This window comes from Scylla paramamosain, chromosome 48 (assembly GCF_035594125.1).
Source record: "Scylla paramamosain isolate STU-SP2022 chromosome 48, ASM3559412v1, whole genome shotgun sequence".
Lineage (NCBI taxonomy): Eukaryota > Metazoa > Arthropoda > Malacostraca > Decapoda > Portunidae > Scylla > Scylla paramamosain.
In genome coordinates, this window is record NC_087198.1 from 4033187 (window position 1) to 4045686 (window position 12500).

General features: G+C 41.5%; 1 protein-coding gene across 1 annotated transcript in view; it reads left to right on the top strand.

Annotated features, from left to right (window-relative positions):
• LOC135095285 (uncharacterized) overlaps positions 1–12500 on the top strand; it is an 18787-nt gene that overhangs the window by 4755 nt on the left and 1532 nt on the right. The window lies entirely within an intron of this gene.

Consider the following 12500-nt stretch of genomic DNA (forward strand, 5'->3'; position numbering starts at 1 on the left):
TTTAACATTTGTATCATTTCATTAACATAAAGGATAAACAGTATACAAGATGTGGGTGAGCCTTGACGCACACCAGCGGTGGTTGCGATGACAGCAGTTCCCACCACACTATTCGTACATGTATACATTGCAGCCAAAGCTAAGAGCATAGTAACACCACATCCCATCCTCTTCAACCACATAAACAAATCAAACCTCGGTACACAATCATAAGCTCTACTGAAATCCACAAATGTAATAAATAGCTTCAGTTTTTTCCTTGGAGCAATATCCATCAGCACTCTGAGTGTTACCAGATGTTCCACACATCCTCTTCCTGGCCGACTCCCCGCCTGTTCCCGGTGAGACACAAACCACTGATGGAGGCGAGCTGACAGGACCATGTCATATAATTTTGCTATTGTGTTAATAACATTTATTGCTCTATAATTACTTGGGAGTGCTTTAGACCCACGTTTATATATAGTGAACAGTTTTGCCGTTATCCAACTAGTAGGGTAAGAGGCAGTAAGAAATATGTTATTAAAGAGTGTAGTTATAAACATTATCCATTGAACAGGTAAAACTTTGTAAAGTGTAGGTGGTACTCCATCTGGGCCACAAGCCTTGCCTGGTTTTAATCTCTTAATCTGTCTCTGCACCTCTTCTACGCTGATTATGTCGTCTAGTATCTGTATGTTGAGATGAGAGTGTAGATCATTAGCATTTGGGTAAACTATATCCGGTGGATTAAATAATTTTTCAAAGTGCTCTTTAAAGACTTCATCATCTGGCATGGACTCTGTGTTGTTACTATCGTCTGTTATCTCATCGCGCCAGTTTATTGCTTGCCTTAATTTACCCTGATCATTATTATCCAACATTCTTTCCCACCTTCCTCTTCCATCAGTCACCTCCTCTACACGGGCACAACGTGGGTATCTACTGGCACTTCCACATTCGTATAACGTTTCAGTTATAGTAGAGGCTGTTACATCTATATCGTCACTACATTGTATATGTAAATCTATCTCATTGAGTTTGGACACAAAATAATTCATAGTTGATGTTCTGATATCGTATAGGTCTTTTGCTTATTGACTGGCGATTTTTCACCATATCAATAACGTTAATCTCTGCACCGCGTTTACCCAGTTCAAATGATCTCATTTTAAGAGTTTCGAGACAAGGTGAAGGTGGTTTTATTTATTTTTTTTTTATGTAGGAAGGATACTGGCCAAGGGCAACAAAAATCTAATAAAAAAAATGCCCACTGAAATGCCAGTCCCATAAAAGGATCAAAGCAGTGGTCAAAAATTGGTGGATAAGTGTCTTGAAACCTCCCTCTTGAAGGAATTCAAGTCATAGGAAGGTGGAAATACAGAAGCAGGCAGGGAGTTCCAGAGTTTACCAGAGAAAGAGATGAATGATTAAGAATACTGGTTAACTCTTGCGTTAGAGAGGTGGACAGAATAAGGGTGAGAGAAAGAAGAAAGTCTTGTGCAGCGAGGCCGCGGAAGGAGGGGAGGCATGCAGTTAGCAAGATCAAAAGAGCAGTTGGCATGAAAATAGCGGTAGAAGACAGCTAGATATGCAACATTGCGGCGGTGAGAGAGAGGCTGAAGACAGTCAGTTAGAGGAGAGGAGTTGATGAGACGAAAGGTTTTGATTCCACCCTGTCTAGAAGAGCAATATGAGTGGAACCCCCCCAGACATGTGAAGCATACTCCATACATGGACGGATAAGGCCCTTGTACAGAGTTAGCAGCTGGGGGGGTGAGAAAAACTGGCGGAGACGTCTCAGAACACCTAACTTCATAGAAGCTGTTTTAGCTAGAGATGAGATGTGAAGTTTCCAGTTCAGATAATAAGTAAAGAACAAACCGAGGATGTTCAGTGTAGAAGAGGGGGACAGTTGAGTGTCATTGAAGAAGAGAGGATAGTTGTCTGGAAGGTTGTGTCGAATTGATAGATGGAGGAATTGAGTTTTTGAGGCATTGAACAATACCAAGTTTGTTCTGCCCCAATCAGAAATTTTAGAAAGATCAGAAGTCAGGCGTTCTGTGGCTTCCCTGCGTGATATGTTTACCTCCTGAAGGGTTGGACGTCTATGAAAAGACGTGGAAAAGTGCAGGGTGGTATCATCAGCATAGGAGTGGATAGGGCAAGAAGTTTGGTTTAGAAGATCATTAATGAATAATAAGAAGAGAGGGGTGACAGGACAGAACCCTGAGGAACACCACTGTTAATATATTTAGAAGAACAGTGACCGTCTACCATAGCAGCAATAGAACGGTCAGAAAGGAAACTTGAGATGAAGTTACAGAAAGAAGGATAGAAACCGTAGGAGGGTAGTTTGGAAATCAAAGTTTTGTGCCAGACTCTATCAAAGGCTTTTGATATGTCCAAGGCAACAGCAAAAGTTTCACCAAAGTTTCTAAAAGAGGATGACCAAGACTCAGTAAGGAAAGCCAGAAGATCACCAGTAGAGCGGCCTTGACGGAACCCATACTGGCGATCAGATAGAAGGTTGTCAAGTGATAGATGTTTAAGAATCTTCCTGTTGAGGATAGATTCAAAAACTTTAGATTAGCAGGAAATTAAGGCAATAGGACGGTAGTTTGAGGGATTAGAGCGGTCACCCTTTTTAGGAACAGGTTGAATGTAGGCAAACTTCCAGCAAGAAGGAAAGGTAGATGTTGACAGACAGAGATGAAAGAGTTTCACTAGGCAAGGTGCAAGCACGGAGGCACAGTTTCGGAGAACAATAGGAGGGACCCCATCAGGTCCATAAGCCTTCCGAGGGTTTAGGCCAGCGAGGGCATGGAAAACATCATTGCGAAGAATTTTAATTGGTGGCATGAAGTAGTCAGAGGGTGGAGGAGAGGGAGGAACAAGCCCAGAATCGTCCAAGGTAGAGTTTTTAGCAAAGGTTTGAGCAAAGAGTTCAGCTTTAGAAATAGATGTGATAGCAGTGGTGCCATCTGGTTGAAGTAGAGGAGGGAAAGAAGAAGAAGCAAAGTTATTGGAGGTATTTTTGGCTAGATGCCAGAAATCACGAGGGGAGTTAGATCTTGAAAGGCTTTGACATTTTCTGTTAATGAAGGAGTTTTTGGCTAGTTGGAGAACACACTTGGCATGGTTCCGGGCAGAAATATAAAGTGCATGAGATTCTGGTGATGGAAGGCTTAAGTACCTTTTGTGGGCCACCTCTCTATCATGTATAGCACGAGAACAAGCTGTGTTAAACCAAGGTTTAGAAGGTTTAGAATGAGAAAAAGAGTGAGGAATGTACGCCTCCATGCCAGACACTATCACCTCTGTTATGCGCTCAGCACACAAAGACGGGTCTCTGACACGGAAGCAGTAGTCATTCCAAGGAAAATCAGCAAAATACCTCCTCAGGTCCCCCCAACTAGCAGAGGCAAAACGCCAGAGGCACCTTCGCTTAGGGGGATCCTGAGGAGGGATTGGAGTGATAGGACAAGATAAAGATATGAGATTGTGATCGGAGGAGCCCAACGGAGAAGAAAGGGTGACAGCATAAGCAGAAGGATTAGAGGTCAGAAAAAGGTCAAGAATGTTGGGTGTATCTCCAAGACGGTCAGGAATACGAGTAGGGTGTTGCACCAATTGCTCTAGGTCATGGAGGATAGCAAAGTTGTAGGCTAGTTCACCAGGATGGTCAGTGAAGGGAGAGGAAAGCCAAAGCTGGTGGTGAACATTGAAGTCTCCAAGAATGGAGATCTCTGCAAAAGAGAAGAGGGTCAGAATGTGCTCCACTTTGGAAGTTAAGTAGTCAAAGAATTTCTTATAGTCAGAGGAGTTAGGAGAGAGGTATACAGCACAGATAAATTTAGTATGAGAATGACTCTGGATGACTACAGATGGTGGAAAACTCGGAAGATTCAAGAGCGTGGGCATGAGAGCAGGTTAAGTCATTGCGCACATAAACGCAGCATCCAGGTTTGGATCGAAAATGAGGATAGAGAAAGTAGGAGGGAACAGGAAAGGGGCTACTGTCAGTTGCCTCAGACACCTGAGTTTTAGTGAGGAAAAGAAGATGAGATTTAGAAGAGGAGAGGTGGTGTTCTACAGATTGAAAATTAGATCTTAGACCGCGAATGTTGCAGAAGTTAATGAAGAAAAAGTTGTGGGGGTGTCAAGACACTTAGGGTCGTCGACAGAATGGCAGTCCGACCTGGGGACATTTATGGTCCCCTCCCCAGATGGGGACTCCGAGGCTGGTGTAGGAGTCGCCATGATTTTAAAATTTTTGAGTGAAGGGTGTGTTTGTTATTAGGTGCTTGTAGTTTTGTGTGGAGGGAGAGAGTTGTCTTTAGAGGGCAGGCTGTGACTGCCCCCTTGTGTTGTGAGACACAAAGGGAAACGTTCAGTGAGGTCACAGCTGGGTTTAATGATAAGTTCACAGCACCCCTTGAACAGTGCTTTAGACCTCCCTGGGAGTAATTATCGTTTCGGCAGGTGTTTACTGCCTCCTTCTTGTATCATAACACTAATTGGTGCGTGATCTGAAGGTAAAGAGTTGTCTCTAACAACGTCAAAAGATTCAATCAAGCTGAGTAAACCCTTAGACACGATACAAATATCCAATTCAGATATCCATTCACTTCCTTTACAATAGGTTTTCTTACTCAAATAATGGGAATTCATATTTTGTAAATTGTTAATAACTAGTAATTCTTCTTCAGCACATATGCCAAGTAACGCTTTAGCATTGTCGTTGGGCGTAGGCACAGGGTCAGGAATAACAGAATAAGAAATTCTCGCCATATCCACTATGCCCTGCAGTTCTCTCACCGAATAACCAAAGCGAGCGTTCACGTCTCCAATTATCACACATCCGTTACTACAATCATTGTGCTTAACCTTTTCTTGTATATTACATATTTGTGTATAATCAAAATACTCAGAGTCCGAGGGGGATACATAACAAGAACCAAAAAGTATACCTGGTGCAATATTAAGCTTAAACCATATTTGATCCGTACAAGAAAAATCCACATCAAATAAATACTTATTCAAACAAAGTCGTACAAACACACAAGTTCCACCACGATTACTGTTTTTTTTGTCAGAATTTTTATAAGAAGCATATCCTGGAAAGAACAACGGCAAGCACGTCCTTATTTCATTTAAACAAATAATATCATATTTACTGAGAAAGGTCTCAACATTTTTCTTTTCTATTTTAGTTTTTATACCATTAATGTTCCAAGAAACAATACTTATACTTCCCTGTGGTCTTCTTAGAAAGGATGAGGTTGCCATTTGTCAATCACCACACCGTCTTTGTACAACACTCGTTCCCTATAATCCAGGCGAATGTTGCATCCAGCGTTCGAAGGTTTATTTTTCTCGTTTATTTATTCTTCTGCTGTCTTCAAGCGCCGCCATTCTTTCCTTACTTCAGGGTGTGAGTCCTTCTTGATATATATTTTCTTATATGGTTCTTGCATATCCTTCAGTCTTGCCGCCCTCTCCAACACTTTATCTCGGATGGCTTTAGAGGCTGAAGACAGTCAGTTAGAGGAGATGAGTTGATGAGACGAAATAATTTTGATTCCACCCTGTCTAGAAGTGTAGTATGAGTGGAACGCTCTGCCTCAGACATGTGAAGCATACTCCATACATGGACGGATAAGGCCCTTGTACAGAGTTAGCAGCTTGGGGGCGGGGGGAGAAAAACTGGCGGAGACGTCTCAGAACACCTAATTTTATAGATGATGTTTTAGCTAGAGATGAAATGTGAAGTTTCCAGTTCAGATCATAAATAAAAGACAGACCGAGGATGTTCAGTGTAGAAGACGGGGGACAGTTGAGTGTCATTGAAGAAGAGGGGATAGTTGTCTGGAAGGTTGTGTCAAGTTGATAGATGGAGGAATTGATTTTTAAGGCACTGAACAATACCAAGTTTGCTCAGCCCCTATTAGAAATTTTAAAAGATCAGATGTCAGGCGTTCTGTGGCTTTCCAGAGTTAAATTTTTACTTCCTGAAGGGTTGGACGTCTATGAAATGACGTTGAAAAGTGTAGGGTGGTATCATCAGCGTAGGAGTGGATAGGACAAGAAGTTTGGTTTAGATCACTAATAAATAATAAGAAGAGAGTGGGTGACAGGACAGAACCCTGAGGAACACCACTGTTAATAGATTTAGGAGAAGAACAGTGACCGTCTACACAGCAGCAATAGAAAGGAAACTTGGGATGAGGTTACAGAGACGATAAAAGCCATAGGAGAGTAGTTTGGAAATCAAAGCATTGTGCCAGACTCTATCAAAAGCTTTTGATACGTCCAAGGCAACAGCAAAAGTTTCACCAAAATCTGTAAAAGAGGATGATGACAAAGACTCAGTAAGGAAAGCCAGAAGATCATCAGTAGAGCGGCCTTGACGGAACCCATACTGGCTATCAGATAGAAGGTTGTGAAGTAACAGATGTTTAAGAATCTTCCTGTTGAGGATAGAATAAAAAACTTTAGATAGACAGGAAATTATATCAATAGGACGGTAGTTTGAGGGATTAGAACGGTCACCCTTTTTAGAAACAGGCTGAATGTAGGCAAATTTCCAGCAAGAAAGAAAGGTACATGTTGACAGACAGGGATGAAAGAGTTTGACTAGGCAAGGTGCAAGCACGGATGCACTGTTTCGGAAAACAATAGGAGGGACCCCATTATGTCCATAAGCCTTCCGAGGGGTTAGGCCAGCGAGGGTATAGAAAACATCATTGCAAAGAATTTTAATAGGTAGCACGAAGTAGTCAGAGGGTGGAGGAGAGGAAGGAACAAGTCCAGAATCGTCCAAGGTAGAGTTTTTAGCAAAGGTTTGAGAGAAGAGTTCAGCTTTAGAGATTGATGTGATAGCAGTGGTGCCATCTGGTTGAAATAAAGTAGGGAAAGAAGAAGAAGCAAAGTTATTAGGGATATTTTTGGCTTCATGCCAGAAGTCACGAGGGGAGTTAGATCTTCAAAGATTTTGACACCTTCTGTTAATGAAGGAGTTTTTGGTTAGCTGGAGAACAGACTTGGCATGGTTCCAGGCAGAGATATAAAGTGCATGAGATTTTGGTGATGAAAGGCTTAAGTACCTTTTGTGAACCACCTCTCTATCATGTATAGCATAAGAACAAGCTGTGGTGAACCAAGGTTTGGAAGGTCGAGGAAAAGAGTGAGGAATGTACGCCTCCATGCCAGACACTATCACCTCTGTTATGCGCTCAGCACACAAAGACGGGTCTCTGACACGGAAGTCATTCCAAGGAAAATCAGCAAAATACCCCCAACTAACAGAATCAAATTGCCAGCGGCACCTCCGCTTAGGGGGATCCTGAGGAGGGATTGGAGTGATAAGAAGAAGATATGAAATTGTGATTGGAGGAGCCCAATGGAGAAGAGAGGGTAACAGCATAAGCAGAAAGATTAGAGGTCAAGAAAAGATCAAGAATGTTGGGTGTATCTCCAAGACGGTCAGGAATACGAATAGGGTGTTGCACCAATTGCTCTAGGTCATGGAGGATAGCAAAGTTGTAGGCTAGTTCACCAGGATGGTCAGTGAAGGGAGAGGAAAGCCAAAGCTGGTGGTGAACATTGAAGTCTCCAAGAATGGAGATCTCTGCAAAAGGGATGAGGGTCAGAATGTGGTCCACTTTGGAAGTTAAGTAGTCAAAGAATTTCTTATAGTCAGAGGAGTTAGGTCAGAGATATACAGCATCAACAAATTTAGTTTGAGAGTGACTCTGTAGTCGTAGCCAGGTGTTGGAAAACTCGGAAGGTTCAAGAGCGTGAGCACAAGAGCAGGTTAAGTCATTGCGCACATTAACGCTACATCCAGCTTTGGATCGAAAATGAGGATAGAGAAAGTAGGAGGGAACAGAAAAGGGGCCACTGTCAATTGTGTCAGACACCTGAGTTCCAGTGATGAAAAGAAGATGAGGTTTAGAAGAGGAGAGGTGGTGTTCTACAGATTGAAAATTAGATCTTAGACCGCGATTGTTGCAGAAGTTAATGAAGAAAAAGTTGAGAGAGGGGTGTCAAGACACTTAAGGTCGTTGTCAAAAGGACAGTCCGACCTGGGGACATTTCTGGTCACCTCCTCAGATGAGGACTCCGAGGCAGGTATAAGAGTCGCCATGATAATTTTGAAATTTTGAGTGAAGGGTGTGTGTGTTATTAGGTGCTTGTAGTTTTGTGTGGAGGAAGAGAGTTGTCTTTAGAGGGCAGGCTGTGACTGCCCCCTTGTGTTGTGAGACACAAAGGGAAACGTTCAGTGAGGTCACAGCTGGGCTTAGTGATAAGTTCACAGCACACCCAGAACAGTGCTGCACACCTCACTGGGAGTAATTATCGTTTCGGCAGGTGCCTACTGCCTCCTCCTGTGTACTGCCTCCTCCTCTGTATGTGTGTGTGTGTGTGTGTGTGTGTGTGTGTGTGTGTCCATGTCTTTGTGTATGTGTGTGTGCGTTTGTCCATGTTGATTTGTGTGTGTGTGTGTGTGTGTGTGTGTGTGTGTGTGTGTGTGTGTGTGTGTGTGTGTGTGTGTGTGTGATTCACGTACGGTCGTCTGCTGGTCACCCAGCCAGCCATTCCGCTATAGAAGGAGCTCAGAGTTCATAGTGGCAGATCTTTTGGGTAGGACTGAGACCACTGACACACCACACACCAGAACAGCGAGGTTACAGGCCCTCAGGTTACATCCCATACCTACTTGCTGCTAAGTGAATAGGGGCTACACATTAAGAGGTTCGCCCATTTGCCTCGGCGCGCCCGGGATTCGAACCCGGGCCTTCTTGGTTGTTAGCCGAGCGTGCTAACCTCTACACAACATGGTGTGTGTTTGTGTGTGTGTGTGTGTGTGTGTGTGTGTGTGTGTGTTTGATTTTTTTTTTTTTTTTATGTAGGAGGGACACTGGCCAAGGATAACAAAAATCAAATAAAAAAAAACCCACTGAGATGCCAGTTCCCAAAAATGGTCCAAAGCGGTAGTAAATAAAATTGGTGGATAAGTGTCTTGAAACTTCCCTCTTGAAGGAATTCAAGTCATAGGAAGGTGGAAATACAAAAGCAGGCAGGGAGTTCCAGAGTTTACCAGAGAAAGGGATGAATGATTGAGAATACTAGTTAACTCTTGCATTAGAGAGGTAGACAGAATAGGGATGAGAAAAAGAAGAAAGTTGTGTGCAGCGAGGCTGCGGGAGGAGGGGAGGCATGCAGTTAGCAAGATCAGAAGAGCAGTTAGCATGAAAATAGCGGTAGAAGACAGCTAGAGATGCAACATTGCGGAGATGAGAGAGAGGCTGAAGACAGTCAGTTAGAGAAGAGGAGTTGATGAGACGAAAAGCTTTTGATTCCACCCTGTCTAGAAGAGCAGTATGAGTGGAACCCCCCCAGACACGTGAAGCATACTCCATACATGGACGGATAAGGACATTGTACAAAATACTTGAAAAAGCAATAGCAAAGAGACTGACTGCATTAATAGAATCATTCAACCTGCTTTCAAGCAATCAATTTGGATTCCGCAAAAAATAAATCCACAGAAACAGCAATACTGAAGTTTACAAGTGAAATATACAAGAATATGGAGAGAAAGAACCATGTAGTAGGGGTTTTCTTGATATGAGTAAAGCATTTCACTCTATTGATCATAACATATTATTAGACAAGCTAGAAAACATTGGAGTTAGAGGATTACCACTAAAATTGTTTGCTAGTTACCTGTCAGGTAAGAAACAGTCTGTATTTTGTAACAATTATATGTCAAATAAAAAAAAAACTATTATTAAGGTGTGCCACAAGGTTCTATTATTAGGTCCTATATTATTTCTGACAAACATCAATGATAAATGTAATGTTAGTGATATGCTTAGTTACGTTCTATTTCTCGATGATACAAGCCTTCTTCTAACAGATAGTGATTTGTGTAACTTAAATATAAAATTAAATCAAGAATTGCATAACATATTCAAATGGGTAACCGCAAATAAATCAACAGTAAACATTAATAAAACTAACTTCATATTGTTTCAAAGACGCTCTGTTGTCAGTAATTTCGGAACAGTTTCCTATGGAGGCTGAGCTTAATCGTGTTTCTTCTACAAAATTCTTAGGAGTTATTATTGATGAAAATTTTAACTGGAAAAAGCATATACAATCGGTGTGCTCAAATTTATCAAAAACTTGTGGAATTTTATTCAGAATTAAGTACAATGTAACAAGTGAAGCCTTACGCAGCTTATATCATTAATTATGTTATCCATACCTTATTAACTGTTCATTGATCTGCGGCTGTACTTGGCCTACAGTTGTGAATGATATCTTTGTAGCACAAAGGAAAATAGCAAGAACCATTGTCTTTAAAAGTAAATACGACTCCACTGACTTACTGTTTAATGACTTAAATATACTAACCTTCGACCTCTTAAAGAAATATTTCATAGCGCTGACCATATATAAAAATGTTAATGGTAATGATTCAAATAGCATAATGTCTAATGTATTCCACCATAGCCAAGGTACCCGAGGAAATCGTAATAATATGATTTGCCCACAGGCAAGAACTAGTCTGTATACATTTTTCCACACACTGTGTTGCTCCTAAAGTATGGAACGTATTGCCTGACGATAGAAAAAAAAAAAAAAAGTTTTTTCAATATTTTCAAAAGTAAAATGAAAAAGTTCCTATTTAATAGTCTAAGTCAAAACTAGGATCTGTAATAAAGTTTTAGTATTTTTTTACACATGAATGATGTAGCTTGTTACAAACATAACTTATCTTAAGGATATTAGTTCCTAAAAAATGGTGCAATAATATTATTTCTTTTCTACTGTTCTATATGATTTGTATTGTTGCCCTGCCCTCTATATAAGTTGCATTTATATGTATATCACTCCTCTGTCTGCTAGGGAGCCTCGGCTCAGCGGGCTAGTGCCCCATTAATCATGTAATGCTTCTTCTCTGTAAAAAAAAAAAAAATGCTACTCTGGACAATAAACAATCAATCAATTAAATTTAAAAAAAACAAACAAAATTAAGTTAGCAGCTGGAGGGGTAAGAAAAACTGGCGGAGACATCTCAGAACACCTAACTTCATAGAAGCTGTTTTAGCTAGAGAGGAGATGTGAAGTGTCCAGTTCAGATTATAAGTAAAGGACAGACCGAGGATGTTCAGTGTAGAAGAGGGGGACAGTTGAGTGTCATCCTCTTCGACACTGAACATCCTCGGTCTGTCGTTTACTTATAAAGGACAGGTGTGTGTGTGTGTGTGTGTGTGTGTGTGTGTGTGTGTGTGTGTGTGTGTGTGTGTGTGTGTGTGTGTGTCACTTGGGTGTTTTTACAATGCCGTTTCCCTGATCCAGAGGGGTGAGATGGTACCTCTCTTTGAACAGCCTGTCTGTTGTCCGCCTGTTGGGACTGGCTGGGTTCTGAGCACAGCAAGGGACCTGCGGTAAATTTGTGTGTGTTGGCTTTTATTTTCAATATCCTTTCTTTTGTTTTTCAGTGTGCTCCTTTTTCTTTCTGTTTTCTTCATTATGTATGTTTTTATTTGAATTTCAGGAGTGACATTTTGTTTTCTACAATTAGCATGTATTGTCATCTTATTGGCCGAGTCTACCTTGAAAAGGAACACGTTTTCTTAGTGTCCCCCATGTTCCGGTTACCTGCCTTGCGGACATTATTCTTAATATTGGTTATAAGTTAGTGTAAGGCTTATTTACTCATTTTATATCATGTAGTATTATTCTCTTCATAACTTAAGTTCTCTATATCTTTTTATGTATAAGGGAGGAAATATTTTGAGGTGGAGATGTGTTGAAACAAGGGGAGATTGAGCGGGCAACAACACATTCCAAGGAGGGGAAGACAGAGCGCCTTAGGTCGTGAGGTAGAACGGAGAGGAGGCGTCTCTCAGGGACGTCACGTCTTGTGAGGTGTGAGGAGAGGAAATATGGGAATTATCGTTTGGGGACGCGGTGATGGCGTCTGAGTAAATTCCGGCGGATGAGGGAAATAATTCAGTGGGTGGTGGAGGAGTGGGCGGTGGAGGTGTAAATGGGTTGTGGTCCTGTGTGAAGTGACGAGAACGTCATATATTAACGTGTACTACCTCATGTTGCTTGTGAATTATCATTAGTATCAATATATGTGGTTGTAACATAGAACAATCGTATTTTCTACCCCCCAACACTGATCTGGTATTTGAGGTGATTCCAGGTGTGCTGCGTTAAGGTAAGCGTACAATGAGAGGGTGTAACTCTAGCGATTTCCGATAGGTCGGGTAGGCACTCGAAGCCTTTAAAAATCCAGACCTTTAAAACTTTCCTGGATCAGTGTTCCATCCACTTTCTTGGAGAGATAACCGGGATCGTACGATCGTAAGTGAGTAGCGATCGTAACAGTATATAACAATGATTTATGAATGAGTAGCTATTCTTTATTCAAAATAGAGACACTACATTCAGTTACATATTCTGAGTCATACAACTACATAAAAGACCTTTTT